The sequence below is a fragment of the Dendropsophus ebraccatus genome, chromosome 8, assembly GCF_027789765.1.
Source record: "Dendropsophus ebraccatus isolate aDenEbr1 chromosome 8, aDenEbr1.pat, whole genome shotgun sequence".
In the NCBI taxonomy this organism is placed as follows: Eukaryota; Metazoa; Chordata; class Amphibia; order Anura; family Hylidae; genus Dendropsophus; species Dendropsophus ebraccatus.
The window spans coordinates 37,209,513-37,225,665 of NC_091461.1; positions in this window are offsets into that span (position 1 = coordinate 37,209,513).

Sequence of the window (16,153 nt, forward strand, 5' to 3'; positions counted from 1 at the left end):
AAGCCAGGAACAGACTATAAACAGAGAACAGGTCATAAAGGAGATAATGATATTTCTCCTCTTTTTAAATCCCTTCCTGGCTTTGACTTCAAAGATCTGTCAGATAAATCTGTCTGTGTAAAGGCACCCTTAGTTCCCATCCCATCTATATAGAAGTACTGTTTTAGCTACATAAGAACATCCTAAAAATATACCTTGGAAGCAGTGCTTGATCTGGCCTACACTCGCTCATTGTCTGCCGGCCATCAGTATGTAACATCCATAATGCTTACTACATAATGTGCACATAGTGACTCTCCCTTAAACTTTCTGGCCTGAAAGGTGTATTTGCAATAGTTTCTAATGAAAATAAATAAGTCCTTGACTTTCCACAGGACGCAATGTTTGAGTAACCTTTACCTCACTTCTACTAATGAGAACTAAAATGAACGTAACAAAAATATATTCTTTTCGGATAGTCCCTGTGTTGAAACATGCTGAACTGAAATGTCAGTCCATGTATTCCATATGCCGGAAGACCTTCCCTGTGGGTGTATAAGGCTCCTCCTGACATGTCTGTACTGCATTATATCTTTTTAAATTGCAAAAAAAATTATATAAACTTTATAGCCATCTGACCTTGAGAAGTGGACTAAAGGCCCTATTCCATGGAACGATTATCGTCCCGTGAAATAGAGGGCAATGATCAGCCGACATCGTTCATTGTCGTTTGTCTTTCCCCGCGGCACAACCTCCCCCCCCCCCCCCACGGAATAGCGGCGGCAGCGAGCGGGTAACGAGGAGAAAGTAGGGCGTTAGTAGGGTTCGTTTGCCCCTCTCAGTCGGCTCATGGAATAGGGCCTTTAGTATAGTTCATCAAATATCCATTGTTATGTAGAAAACAATATGGGCATGAGCTGCAGCAAATTGTCCTGTGTTGGACCTAAAGGCAGACAATTTCCTGTCCAACCACTAGTGGTGTAGCTCTTAAAGGGATCAACCTAGGAGTCTTTGCCTACCATGTTCTCTCCCAGGTCTGTGTCACATGATTGAGATGGCCTCATGGCCAAGGTTTTTGTAATGAAAGGTACTCTATCTATAGAGCTCATTGTCCCATAGCTCCTAGTGCTGCAACTGAGCATGTGCGACCAGCAAGCTAAAGTTGGATTACAGGTTGTAACTTTAGGTAACCAGTTATAAATATCCCATTTTGGACCAGTAACTGTTGAGCCCCATCATAAAGTAATGTGCAATGGGTCTTTGGTCCTTTTTGTAGGTCAACAGATTCAGAACATACATGTTTCCTGGCAAGTTTAGGGCTCAATACTACCAACCCTAGAAACTTGAAATATACTACATCCAAAAAGGTCAATCTCATGGATTGCAGATAACCAATTATCATCTATTGTTAATGCTACTTGTCCTCGGGTCCATTCAGCAGATGATGGAGTTATTTTCCGCAAACACATCTTTTAATCTAGCAGCGTCATGTCAAAGAGGCATGGCCTAGAGTACCTGTGCCCTAGGCCTGCAACGCCTGTCTGCTCGCCCCCCCCCCCCCCCCATTGGGAACGCCCCTGGACAGGATTCCTCCTCTTCAGGAGCCATCTTTCCAAGAAAGTGGAGAGAAAAGGAGCCACCTGCAAAACTAGAATGGGTTCGGGATGTGAATTATACTAAAAGAATGGAGCAAATGGTTGCAGAGAGCGAAGATGATCGTGAAAGATTCTGTGGGAGCCATGGACTTAGTGGTTGGAGTCACAGTCTTTTGAGTAAATGGAGAACAGAGAAGTATATGGGGGTTTGTTCTTTGTGTGTGTTATTTGTTTATAGTCTTGAGGAATCGGGTATAAAGTTGGGGTTGCAGATTACGTTGTCATTGAATATATAATGAGAAATAATGTTAAAAGGATCCCCAGTAGTATTTTGCAGTAGCCTCATAGTGCTTTTTTATAGGTTTGTACATGGAATATGTTATGTGTATATTTTTGTGTGAAAAACTTTAATAAATAAAGTGATGTGCAGGGAACCATAGCAAAGCCTCAATTTAAGTGAATAGGGCAAGCTCCAGTTTTTTTCTAGGGGGCCTAGGAATCTCTTGAAGAGAATGTATCACTAGAAAATGATTTATTGTTTAAATCAAAATTGATAAGAATTTTTGGTGAATTTGTAAGAAATCCATTCTCACCACAAGAGCTTAAACTAAGTTAAGACTTCCTGTTCTGACTTTGATAATAAGAAGGAGACTGGTGGAAAGTAATGTCTAAAGCATTACAGGGAAAGGTATTATTATTATTATTATTATTATTATTATTATTATTATTACTACTATATTAGGTATTATTATTATTATTATTATTATTATTATTTAAATCCAGTCAGATAACTTTTTAGTAAAGACTTTATTCAATGGAATCCTATTGTTTAGGACAAGGACTTCTATATCTAGCCCTTCTTTGCCTGCTAGGTTGACTGACAGCTATTGGAATAAAAATGATGGCAGTTATGGCAGCCATCCCTCGCGTGGCACTAGCGGTAGGAGCCTAATGCCACCCAGCTACTACGTGTTACAGCAAATTAGCTATGACAAGCAAATGTTCTGGGTGTGCACAGTGTGGAGGGGTGATTGTTGGACAATAAGTCACACATTTGTACGCTACCCAGTGGATATAAAGCTGACGTTAATACGCTGAGGAGCAGAGTATATACAGTGTTTATTCTTTCAGCTGTTCCTTATAGCCAATTTAGGACAGGAGGTGATTTTCTCTCTGCCATAAAGTGCTACATCAAAAGAAACCCAGTTGTTATGAGAAGTCCTTTGGCAGCAATGTGCATCAGAAGGTCATGCAAACAAGTTATGTGACCACGTCGTCGCTGCTGCTGCCCACTACAGGGGAGGCCCAGCCTAGGATTCATTCTGCTTTCTAAACACATTAAGTCAGTTTATAGGGTTGAAATTGGAGTAACGTCAAAATGTCACTCACAGCAATATCTTCCCTTCTGGGAGGTGATCTCGTCCAAGTTATGTCTTAAGACGTCTCTAAGGCCTGTGCTAGTATACACATATGTAGAATTAATTAACAGAATATCAGCCCCTACAGTATATTGTATTTTTTTTATATAAATATTGGAGATTTATCAAACATGGTGTAAAGTGAAACTGCCCCGGTTGCCCCTAGCAACCAATCAGATTCCACATTTCATTTTCAAAAGAGTCTGTGAGGAATGAAAGGTGGAATCCGATTGGTTGCTAGGGGCAACTGAGCCAGTTTCACTTTACACCATGTGTGATAAATCTCCCCCATTATATATAAGTATTATAATATTTATATAAATATTATTGCTATATTGTATATCAGTGTATCCATATGAATGTTCCCACCCTGTGACTGTTACAAGAACCTTAAAATCCAAATTCCAAAAGAAAAAGAGTGCTGGTTATGCCACCGCCATTATGGCGGGAATAAGAACCTGGCACCTATCTGTTCTTCCTACTACTCACCCTACTTGTTCTTTATTTTCACTTGCAGAACCACACCGCTCATAGCTGAGCAGATTAACCCTGTGTTCACCAGTCTATGGCCCCCCCAATCTGTGGCCCCCATGGTGGTTGTAAAACTACTGTAAAACTGTCTGACCTGACAGCCAAAGGCGAAGAAAGGTTGGGGAACACTGGACTGACCTGAACTACAGGCACTAAAGTACCTGCCACAGATACTCAGGGCTAGAACAATGTTGCATAAAATAAATTAAAGGGATACTCCAAAGTAATGTTTTCAGATCAACTGTTGTCAGAAAGTTATAATGATTTGTAAGTTACTTTTATTTAGAAAAATCTCAAGCCTTCTAGTACTTATCAGCTGCTGTATGTCCCACAGGAACTGGTGTTTTCTTTCCAGTGTGACACCTTGCTCTCTGCTGCCACCTCTGTCCATGTCAGGAAAAAGTAATTGAAAATAATTTAAGGCTATGTTCACACATGTATCTTTTGTATTAATCACGGCCGTTGTTGCCGATTTGCAACAATGGCCGTGATTAATACAAAAGATTTATTGCATAGAAATCAGAGGGATCCCGGCCAGAGTGTATACACATAGTATACGCTGGGGCCAGGATTCCAACCAGCCACACGAAAAACTGACATGTCAGTTCTGTGCGGCCGCTAGTCATTGAATAGTGGCCGCACAGACCTATCAGTTCACACAATAGAGCGTGCAGCTCCGGTCGCGCTTCCCATTGTGTGCTATGGTGAATTGGGATGCTTGCATCCCAATTCAATAGAATTGAAGTTCTTCTGGCCGGTACTGCAGTACTGTCCGGGATGATCTTCACAGATACCAGCCGTTCTGTGACACAGAACGGACGGTGTCTTTTGTAGTGTGAACCCGGCCTAAATCTGTATAACTTTCTGGCACCAGTGGATATAAAAACTATTTTTATTCTTCAGAGTTTCCCTTTAAGCATGAATTGAATATTTGAGCAGTGTTCTGCAATCCCGCAATTTAAATTATTATAATATGCTATCAGGAACCAATGAAGAAGGAAGCCGCTTGTTTATCTAAAAACAGACATCCTATTGGCTTAAAGGGGTACTCTGATGGCAATCTTTTTCTTTCAAATCAACTGGTTTCCGAAAGTTATATAGATTTTTAATTTACTTCTATTTAAAAATCTACAGTATTCCAGTACTTATCAGCTGCTGTATGTCCTGCAGGATTTTTTTTTTCAGTCTGACACAGTGTTCTCTGCTGCCACCTCTGTCCATGTCAGGAACTGTCCAGAGTAGTAGCAAATCCCCATAGAAAACCCCTCCTGCTCTGGACAGTTCCTGACATGGACAGGGGTGGCAGCAGAGAGCACTGTGTCAGACTGAAAAAAAATACACTACTTCCTGCAGGACATACAGCAGCTGAGTACTGGAAGACTGGAGATTTTTAAATAAAAGTAAATAACAAAAGTATATAACTTTCTGAAACTAGTTGATTTAAAGGAAAAAGATTTATAGTGCCCCTTTAGTGTTTCATGCGTCCTGTGGTGGTACTGCAGGGAAAGTGAACATTTGCTTTCAGGTTTCTTCACTGTGGATCCCATCAGGTATATTATTACAGGGGCTCTTTTAACAAAAATAAGTTGTGTAATGGTGCGTTCACACCTACAGGATCTGCAGCTGATTTTCTGCAGCAGATTTCATTTAAATAACTGAACACAGCATCAAATCTGCTGCAGATCCTGTAGGTGTGAACGCACCCTAAATGTGGAAATTTAACTCTTTTAAGATAATAGGATGAAGAAATAAGGTGTGATGAACATTTCCATGGCCATGAAGTATTTTTCAATAAATGTTTCAGCCATGTTGATATTATGTTACAACACCAAACATAGTCCTCTTACCTTTCTGCATGACTGATCAGAATTGTATGGATTTTAAGGACCATCACAAATTGTATAGACAGACTTTACCTAATTTCCTAGTCAGGTTCCAAGTATTACATTGCTTGACTGTCATTTGGTAAGAACTATTATCGCCATCTTGTGGTTGGACGTAGTATTGTCCTTTGTATTAATATTGATTAAGGAAATTTCATAGATGGAAAATGTGAATTGTGTAAATGACAATGGTCCTTGTAAATGTAATGTTATAGAAGCGTGATAGCTTTTTAGTGGCAACTTTCTGCAGTGCTGAGCAAAGACTGACCTATTGATCTCTTGTCAAGCTGTTCTGGGGCTGTGTGTACATGCATTTAATGAGTTCTTTTACACTTCCCTGACTGTACTGCAATAGACGTATGAAGCTCTGATGATTAACCTGTCTGTCCAAGGGAAATCAATGCTCAATATATACAATCAGAGGACATCAACAAGATTTACATATCCAACTATACTTTTTTCCTCCGTCTATAGGAGTGATTTGTTAAGAGATAGATAAATAGATAGATAAACATTATATAGATATAGGAAAGAAAACACAGAAAGCAACCATTGTGGGGGACTGCTCTTTGTTCTAAAAAAGCACACAGCCTCCTTAAAGGGGTTATCCAGCTCTACAAAAACATGGCCACTTTTCCCCCTACTGTTGTCTCCAGTTCAGGTGCGGTTTGCAATTAAGCTCCATTTACTTCAATGGAACTGAGTTTCAAAACCCCACCCAAACTGGAGACAACAGTCGGGGGAAAGTGGCCATGTTTCTGTAGCGCTGGATAACCCCTTTAAAGGGGTTATCCAGCACTACAAAACATGGCCACTTTCTTCCAGAGACAGCACCACTCTTGTCTTCAGTTTGGGTGGAGTTTTGTAACTCAGTTCCATTGAAGTGAATGAAGCTTAAAGGGGTTATCCAGCGCTACAAAAACATGGCCACTTTCTTCCACAGACAGCACCACACTTGTCTCCAGTTTGGGTGGAGTTTTGTAACTCAGTGCACCAAAAAAAAATTTCTTTCAAATCAACTGCTGCCATGAAGTGCCAGAGATTTGTAATTTACTTCTATTAAAAAATCTCAAGCCTTCCAGTACTTATCAGCTGCTGTATGCCCAGCAGGAAGTGGTATTATTTTTAGTCTGGAGAGCAGGAGAGGTTTTCTATGGGGATTTGCTCCTTCTCTGGACAGTTCCTGACATGGACAGAGGAGGCAACAGAGAGCACAGTGTCAGACAGGAAAGAAAACACCACTTTCTGCTGGACACAAAACAGCTGATAAGTATTGGAAGGCTTGAGATTTTTTAGCAGAAGTAAATTACAAATCTCTGACACTTCATGACAGCAGTTGATTTGAAAGAAAAAAATTTTTGGTGCACTACCCCTTTAATTGCAAACCCACACCTGACCTGGAAACAAGAGTGGTGCTGTCTTTGGGGAAAAAAATGGCCATGTTTTTGTAGCGCTGGATAATCCCTTTAAAGGGTTTGGATCATGAATGATCTGTGTTCATATTCATTTATGGCATATCAATATCTCTAGGGGAAGTCCACCACTCATGGACCTCTTCTATAAGCCAGGACGCTACAGAACATCTACTTTTCCCATGGAATTGTTTGGAATTGTTCTATTAATAAGGTTATTAACAAATCATCTGAATGACCACAATGTAATGCTACACCAAACATACCTCCGGGGAAAACCTATTGATGGTATATCCACAAAACAGTCCATCATCCATGCCTAATAGGCAGGGTGGCCATACCCTGCACCTTCACCAAGCACCCAGATGTTGATAATGTACGAGAACCAGAAGTCTTGGCTTTGCACATTGGTTGCCAGTTTAAAGCGCCGCTGTCATTAAAGCCATATACAATGTACATATCCGAGGCTTCCACCTCTCAGCATCCAGGGGCCACAGCTGTGCTGACTGGTGGGGATGTCAGGTGTAAGCAAAGCTGACTCCCACCAATTACTAAAATAAGCCAGAACAAGCACTTAGCTAAGCACTTCTCTCCCCATCTCTCTCATGTCATTGCAGGTGATGGGCTCCATAGACTTTTTTTTATAAAATCCATCTCATGCAGCGGGGAGAAGATGATAGAAGTGCTTAGATGAGAGCTTCTCCACACTCATTCTAGCTAGTTGTGGGGGTTTCAGCCCCCTTATTCTGACCAATCAAAACATTTGACATGTCTAATGACAGAAACAGTGTAAGGCTGGGTTCACATACAGTACGTCCTTGATGGGAACACCAGATGCTGCAAGCTGGATCTTTTGCATCCAGCGTCCCATCCATTGCTCCATAGGCTGAAATGCAGCATGGCGACAGACATATGGACTATCTGACAACCGCATCATAAAACACTGTATACATTGTTTATTGATCTGGCATCTGCATACTGGAAGGCAAAGATGCCGGATGACGGAGATATGTGATCTCAGGGTAGTTTCTTTTTTAAGAAAATGGTGAGTTTTCCCCGGTATTAAATCATGGCTGAAAGGACACTACTATTATATTTTAACTGGGTATCAATATACTGAAAGCATTACAAACAATGGTAGTTTGGGGAATTTATGTCTCTTTTTTTGTCAAATTGCGTCATTCTATTTGTGGAAATTTGTGCCTCTGTTTTTGCCCCACAATGTGTTGCTTTTTTTTTTTTTTCATTTTTATATCAGTTTTAATATTAAAAATGATTGGAACAATGACACAGTAAGAATACCTCCAATCATGGATAGACGCTCTAACTAACCAAATAAGTAAAGAAACAAAGACACAAACAAGTAAAACAAGAAATAAATAACCCTGTAATAATAGTAAACCTCTCTAAGGAGGGGCCTCATATAAACAGAAGAACTCTACTGCAGACGGACACACACACTGGAGGAGATATATAGGCAGCCATGCATCAGTTTTGCCATTGGGCTGAAGTTAGATGCTGTGAACCCAAATTAAAGGGCTACAAAAACATGGCCACTTTCTTTTAGAGACAGCACAACTTTTGTCTCCAGTTCAGGTGTGGTTTGCAATTAACCTCCATTCACGTCAATGGAACTGAGCAGCAAAACCTTCACCCAAGCTGGAGACAAGAGTGGGGCTGTCTCTGAAAGAAAGTGGCCATGTTTTTGTAGCGCTGGATAACCCCTTTAAGACCATGAGGATCTGTAACAAGGAAATGGTATTGTGTTTGTGTGAATGTCTGCGCAGTAAATCATCTGTCTTTATCTATCTGTGCAATATGTCTGAAATATAAAAGCAATGACCATCTCATCCTCCTCCGCCTCTCCCCTTGTTCGTCCATAGCAGTAACCATCTGAGTAGGTCGCAGTAGGTAACAGTACAATATATCCACCTTGTATATCGTTTCGTTGCCCTGTTCTATATCATGAAGAGACTTCTGGGAAATCAGTGGAAGGAGCAACAAGTTTTCTTGATATGAAATATGCACCAAACGCATTTGATCAGTTCTAGTGTGTTTGTTTTTTGGCAGCTTCAGTCTCTCCATTATCACAGAAGCCTTTTATCACTAGTTCCAAAAAGACTGGTTTGTGACAGCAGCTAATTTTAAAAAGGAAGCCGTATTCTATGCAGGCCTTATATTTTGGCAGCCGCATTCGAGGCCTCTCGGGGTCTGGGTGCCTGAATGTTCAATGTTAATTGTCAGAAGCCGCTGCACAAAGTCAGACTCTCCTTCCCGGTGCAGAATTACGTAATTTAATCCCGAAAAGGAGAAACGTAAAGGATTTGAGTTCTCAAATTAAATAAAGTAGAAGAGACTAAAAGGGGAGTGGCTTTCCATAATTATTAACCAATCAGATTATAGCATCATTGCTTAAAAGGAGAGATTAAACATGGAGTAAAGTGAAACTGGCTCAGTTGCCCCTAGCAACCAATCAGATCCCACCTTTCATTACTCACAGACTCTTTGGAAAATAAAAGGAGGAATCTGATTGGTTGCTAAGGGCAACTGAGCCAGTTTCACTTTACACCATGTTTGATAAATCTCCCCCATGCAGGGAGCATGTTAAACTTTTCTCTATTCTTCAGGAGCTATAAATGTATTCACCACTTCATCACATTCAGTTGTTAGAGGACAAAAGTATTATATAGTTGCCAAAAGTCCCAATTTTCGCATGACTATGCCATTAGGATGGACACAGAGGGGGCGGAGTTTATTCATCTTTATCAGTAAATAATGGGGTGTTGATCAAGGGTCTCCTGCTGTAAAATAAGTAATATCACACATATGACTGATGTTAAAGCAAATGCACCATTAGGTACATTAACTTTAAGCTTTGCACATAAATAAAATGGCGCTGACACGTGGAAGCCGCTGCCGTGGTCCTTTTTGAACTGCTGCCCTGTTCCCGTGCACGGTGATGGTCTATTACCAAGCACCGGCCCGGGCTGAAGCATTGGAGGTGGGCCGGACCGCCCCTAGTGGGAGAAAACCCCCGCCCCTCTGTGATGCGGCTCCATTAAAATCAATGGAGCCGTGTTATAGAAGGGCGGGGGGTTCCTACCACTGGGGACGGGACAGCCCACCTCCAATGCTTCAGCCCGGGCCGGTGCTTGGTAATAGACCATCATCGTGCACGGGAACAAGGCCACAATTCAAAAAAAGGACCACAACTTCCCCATGCCGGCGCCAAACTTTTTATGTGCAAAGCTTAAAGTGAATATACCTGATGGTGCATTCACTTTAAGGTGGCCAAACACCTTCAATAACTGACAGATGAAAGATCTTTTTCAGCTGTCAATGAGCTATCCCGTCTTCTTAATACACGGTAACGTTTTATCAAATCTATCGAAATACCGCCCATAGGAACTACGAAAACTAAATATGCAGCCCCATAGACAGAAAAATAAAGTGACAAAAAAATATTGAGTCATAATACGCTCCTAGTTGGGATAAAGGGGTTATCGCTTATCGGATTAATAAAATGTTTTTAAAACCCCCTTTTAGAGCATCGTTTGGCAATAGAAAAGAGTTCCAGAGAGTGGGGTGGCGCTGTAGAGCAAGCTTCCTGGAGATTACACTTGATCATCGGGGGTCCCACAAGCATTGACAAGCTTATTTTAGGAGATCCCTTCTATAATAGGAAAGGATTCTTACAGCCTTTCAAGTTACCAGTAAATACAAATTTACAAAGCACTGTGGTGGTTTGTAGCCAAACAATAGCTTGTAGGTTTGTGGGTGCAAAACCTCTGGCCAGCCAGGATCAAAGCTCCCCTCCAAGATAAAGAACATGAAACAGGCGTCACTCCAATGTAACGGAGAAACTGAAGCTTGTTCATTCACCCATCATGCGTACAATGTTTCTATACTACCATGGAGAAAGGTTCCGTGGTGGAATCGAAACGTTGTTGCGTGATGGGTGAATAAACAAGCCTCCACCACACTGGAGTGACGACTGTTTCATCTTCCTTATTTACTAATGTGCATAGTTGTTTCTTATACTACCATATGCTAAATAGTGATACATCCCTGTTACTACATTGCCAAGACATGAGGCAGATTTCCCTTCAGCACTACAGGAAAGCCGGCTGACAACCTTATAAGTGTTAATGCAAATGTGCACACCTCAAGGAATGAGTGAATCTGAACCACCACTTGACAGGGCAGGCTATACTTGGAGTGCTTCACTCTACCAGAAGTGTTGTGTAACATCCCAAGTACTTTCCAAGCTCTAGATCATAAGCACTCAACTTGTAAAGGACTTGTACATATGTCCCTGCGAACAGGGTTACTATAGCGAGCATGATCCATCTTATAGCATATTAGAATGATTGCCCATCTTTTACAATCATTATGTTAGACTTGCTGTGCTGTTGAGTCTCTCTATATCTCTCCATTGACAGCTAGAAACAAAAAAAAATTATACATGTAGTCACCACTAGAGGGGGTGCAGGAGTATACTGCATACTGTCTTTGTATTTGTCTGGCTATCTGCCTGATTGAAGGGAAGGGGACAACAATGAGGGCAAGAAAGGCTGAAGCCTTCAGTAATTTGGTTGGTCAATGATCTCTTAAAGCGACTTTGTACCCACAATCTAACCCCCCCAAACCGCTTGAACCTTTAGATAGCTGCTTTTAATCCAAGATCTGTCCTGCAGTCCGTTCGGTAGGTGATGCAGTTATTGTCCTGAAAAAAAAAACTTTTAAACTTCCAGCACCGTGCCCAACGGCCAGGGCTTAGATTATCTGTGCTCTAACTTTGCACCACCCCTCCGTCCCTCCTCCCCACCCTCTTTATCATTAGGAATGCCACTGGAACATTTTCTCCTGCCTGAACATTGCACAGGTGCCTTAACGATCCAGCCCATGTTCAGTATTCACACAGCTGAGGAATAGGAGACAATCTGCCTGAAGCATTCCTAATGGTGAGGAGGGCGGGGAGGAGGGACAGAGAGGTTGTGCCACCCTAATGCATCCACAATCTAAGCCCCGGCCGTTGGGAAGGGGGCTGCCAGTTTAAAAGTAGTTTTTTAGGACAATAACTGCATCACCTGCCGAACGGGCCCCAGGACAGATCTTGGATTAAAAGCAGCTATCCGAAGGTACAATCGGTTTGGGGGGGTCAGATTGTGGGTACTGAGTCGCTTTAAGTGTGATTAAATGGGGAAACTGAACTGACACAAAATAGACAATGTTCGTCAATGACCACCCATTTGACATTCATTGTGTCATATACGTGATCCTAGTAGTCCCATTCCATGCACACTGACATCCCTGCTATGGTCAGTACCTAGCTGCAGTGGTCACATGCTCAGGGTATGTTCACACTACATAAGTTCCGCAGTACTTACATAGTGCAGCAGGCTAAGGGAATCCCTGCTGGAGTGTATACACATAGTTTACACTCCGTCTGGGATCCCTAGCGGCGCCGTAGAAAACTGACATGTCAGGAAACCCTTTCAGTTCACACTGTGGAGCCAGCGGCTCCGGCCGGGCGCTCCATTTTGTGCAGTGGGGAGTTCTAATGCGGGCGCAAACGGATGCAGTACCGGCCGGGATGATCTTTTTCTGAGACCGGCCGTGCCGTGACCTGGGCGTAGACTGGGTAAACTGTAAACTGGGTAAGGGTTGATTTTGTTTTAAGGGTGCTATGAAACGTTTGCACCAGGAACTGTAAAATTTAAAGGGGCTATGTCATGATCTAAAGTTATTCCCAATCTACAGCATAACTGGCTTACAAGAGCCAATGCCAAATGTCCAATAGGAGAATGGAGTGAAAGCGCTCATGGTAAACTAAAGCTCAACACACTGCCTATAGAGTTTCCAAACATTGCCCAGTGCAACGTTCAGATGTTCCATAGACAGTGAGGTGGTTGAGCACTTGGTAGGGGTCTGAGTGATTAGGCCACCACTAGTCAGCCCAAGAATAGTGGAGCCCCGCCTCTAAATGTACAGTATATAAGCATTACTCCTCTACCTGTCTCACACAGCCAATGCTGGGCAGATATGTACTGAGTATTGTACAGAACAGTCAATGCTTGCGTTACTTTACTTACCTTCACTTAAAGGGAAACTAACAGAAGGTTAGAAGCCTCTGCTGTTATGTTCTCATAGAGCACAGAATGGAGAGAATGAGGTTCATTTTCTTACTTCCGTTTTAATTGTTTAATTGTAAATGTAAATTATATGGTTTAGTGCATTGGAGGTGGGACTAGCACCGATCGACCCCGCCCACCTCATTAATATTCTTCAGGAGCTCTGCAGTGAGGGCCAACAGAATGACATCACTGCAGAACGCTTCGACGTATTAGGGTGGTATTACACGGGACAATTATCGTTCGAAAAATCGTGAGATCGTTCAGATTTGAACGATAATCGTTTAGTGTAATAACAGACGATTAAACGACCAACGAGAAATTGTTGGTCATTTGATAGAATTTGGACCTATTTTTATCATTGATCGTTTGCAAATCATTCACAGGTAATAAGACGCTGTTTGCTCATTCGCAGTAGCGACGTCAGGACGAGTGCAAGAACGATCATAAGTAATGATCATCATTACGTGTAATTGGGAGAACGATTTCAGGTCGTTCGCCATAGCGGTCGTTTGAGATCGTTTATCGTTAATTGTTAACTGTTGAAAAATCGCATCGTGGAATAGTACCCTTAGAAGAAAACAGGTGAGTGGGGTGGAGTGGTGCACTAAGGGTTGTAGCCCCCAACCCCAGTGCATTAAACCATGTCATTTACATAGTAATTAACCTGAAGATTTCATGAAAATGGTGCTGAGGGTAAAGGTAAAAAATACTACCTTAATCCTCAGCGTGCCCTCTGGTACCATAGCAACAGGTTAAAGTCTTCTAACCTGCTGTTAGTTTTCCTTTAAAGAATCACAGGTGATACAAATACTTGTCTATATATACATACATTCTCTATATATACATTCTCTTTTTCTTTTTTTTGTGCTAACAGCAACACCTAATGGCTAAATTACAGGAAAAAAATTAAACGGATACTGCATCGAAATTAATTTCTTTCAAATCAACTGGTGTCAGAAAGTGCCAGAGATTTGAAATTTACTCCTATAAAAAAAAATCTTGTCTTCCAATACTTATCAGCTGCTGTTTGTCCTGCAAAAATTGGTGTATTATTTCCAGTCTGACACAGTGCACTCTGCTGACACCTCTGGCCATGTCAGGAACCGTCCAGAGCAGTAGCAAATCTCCAAAGAAAACCTTTTTTGCTTTTCAGACTGGAAAGAATACACCACTTCCTGCAGGGCATACGGCAGCTGATGAGTACTGGAAGAATTGAGATTTATTTTTTTTTTTAGAAGTAAATTACAATGACAAATTCTGACACCTGTTGTACCCCTAAAGTTAATTTAACTTTAATATAAATTTCACCATTTCCTATATATATATATATATATATATATATATATATATATATATATATATATATATATTATTTATTTATTTATTTTATATTTATATTGTTATTTATTTATGTTTCCTTATTTTTTTTTCTGTAAATATTTTAATGAATTGTTTTCAGAGTTGTGCTCCTTTACTTTGCTTGATGTCCTTGAAACAAACCTGGTGAAGAATTCTTGGAAGGATAGCAGCCCTTGCAGGCGGCTTGTGCAATGTAGAGCTGGTGAGGAGGGAGGGGGGGGAATTGTTAGCTACAGTAACAATAGGAGAGTTGTGTTGAGGTCATATTCTTGAGGTGGGGTGGAGTAGGCTTTGGACTGTCAGTCAAACATCAGGTTGACAGGCGCTGGTTTTCTATCAGTTCAAGATAGCACTGATTGCTAATTCGAGGAAACAAAATGGCAATTGTAATTATGGGCTTTGATAAGATAAAAAGGCAGATGAAGAAAAGGGAGATGCGGCAGAGGAAAACAAGGCCAAAGAAGCTGAGATCTTAGATTAAAAGCTTGATAATCTACAGTATATTAACAGCTGCCACTCAAAGGGGCTGCAGGTAAGAAGAGGCCCAGGAATGTCTCCATCCACCCAGGCATTCACCGCCTCCTCTCTGCACGCCTAGTTGACCTAATACAATTATAGCTTATTTAAAGCAAACTGTTATAATAAGTTTAATAGCATGTCATTATTACAATACTTACACAGGTCAGTTCCTCTTACTCCTGTGAATGAGCCCAATAGGTGTGAAATTACCAGCTAATTAAACGCAACCTCCAGGGGGTGGTAGAACTACAAGTCTCAGTCTGGCCTCCACTTTTCCATAGGATCTAATGTGCAATATTCCTTTAAAACATGTCCGCACATGTTCTTAAGAAGGCTTACATCACGCATGCCATGCTAGGATTACCAAAATAAGTGGATTTTCTCACTTTAGCTGATTTATTGTTATTTTAGCCATTGCTGCTTCTATGTGAAGATCCATGTAAGTCCAATGCACTAAGATATAGGGTTTGTTGTAAAAAATGTTGTTGTTTTTTTCTACTTTTCACTCTATAGTTACTGCACTGAATTAAGTGTAAACCCAAACCTGGGAGAATACAAAGCAGGGAGCATAGAATTCTCATAGAGTTTATTAATCGGGTTTTTCCATTAAGAATTCTTTATTTATACATTGTATTTGGGTAGTCTGAGTTCATATAGGCATGTGCTCTGTATTGGATCATCATCTTTTGGCCACAGTGGCAGAAAACCTCAGGAAAATCTGTCCTGTTCTACATTACACAGACCATTGATTTGAATGGACATTGTGTAATACCTAATTTCCCCTGTAGTGGCGCTGTATGGAGAATGGAACACTTACCTCCAGGATTTCCCACTGATAACCGACAAATACAGAGGGCCCCAGCAGGGGGGAGCACTTAAGTATTAGCTTATTGTCCAATGCAGAGAAACCATTTAAGGCTATGGTAATTTTAATTATAAAAATCTATTTTTGACCATTAAAAAAAATAATAAATCTACAGAATTGCATGGGAAAAGTGCACGACGTGCTAAAAGTATGGCTTGGATAAGATAATAATAAGTAATAGTACAGTGGTGCCTCGGATTACGAGCATAATTTGTTCCGGGACGGCGCTTGTAATCCAAATCCACTCTTAAACCAAAGCAAATTTTCCCATAAGAAATCAAAGAAATGCAGACAATTGGTTCCACACCCCAAAAATAATGATTTATTATTATTAATAACATGTAAAACAGATGAAACAAACATTCAGAAACAGCAGAATATGTGATATTATAAGTTACTGTACAGTAATGGAGAGGATGGGAAACACAAGGACTGACAGAGACTGCAGGGAGCAT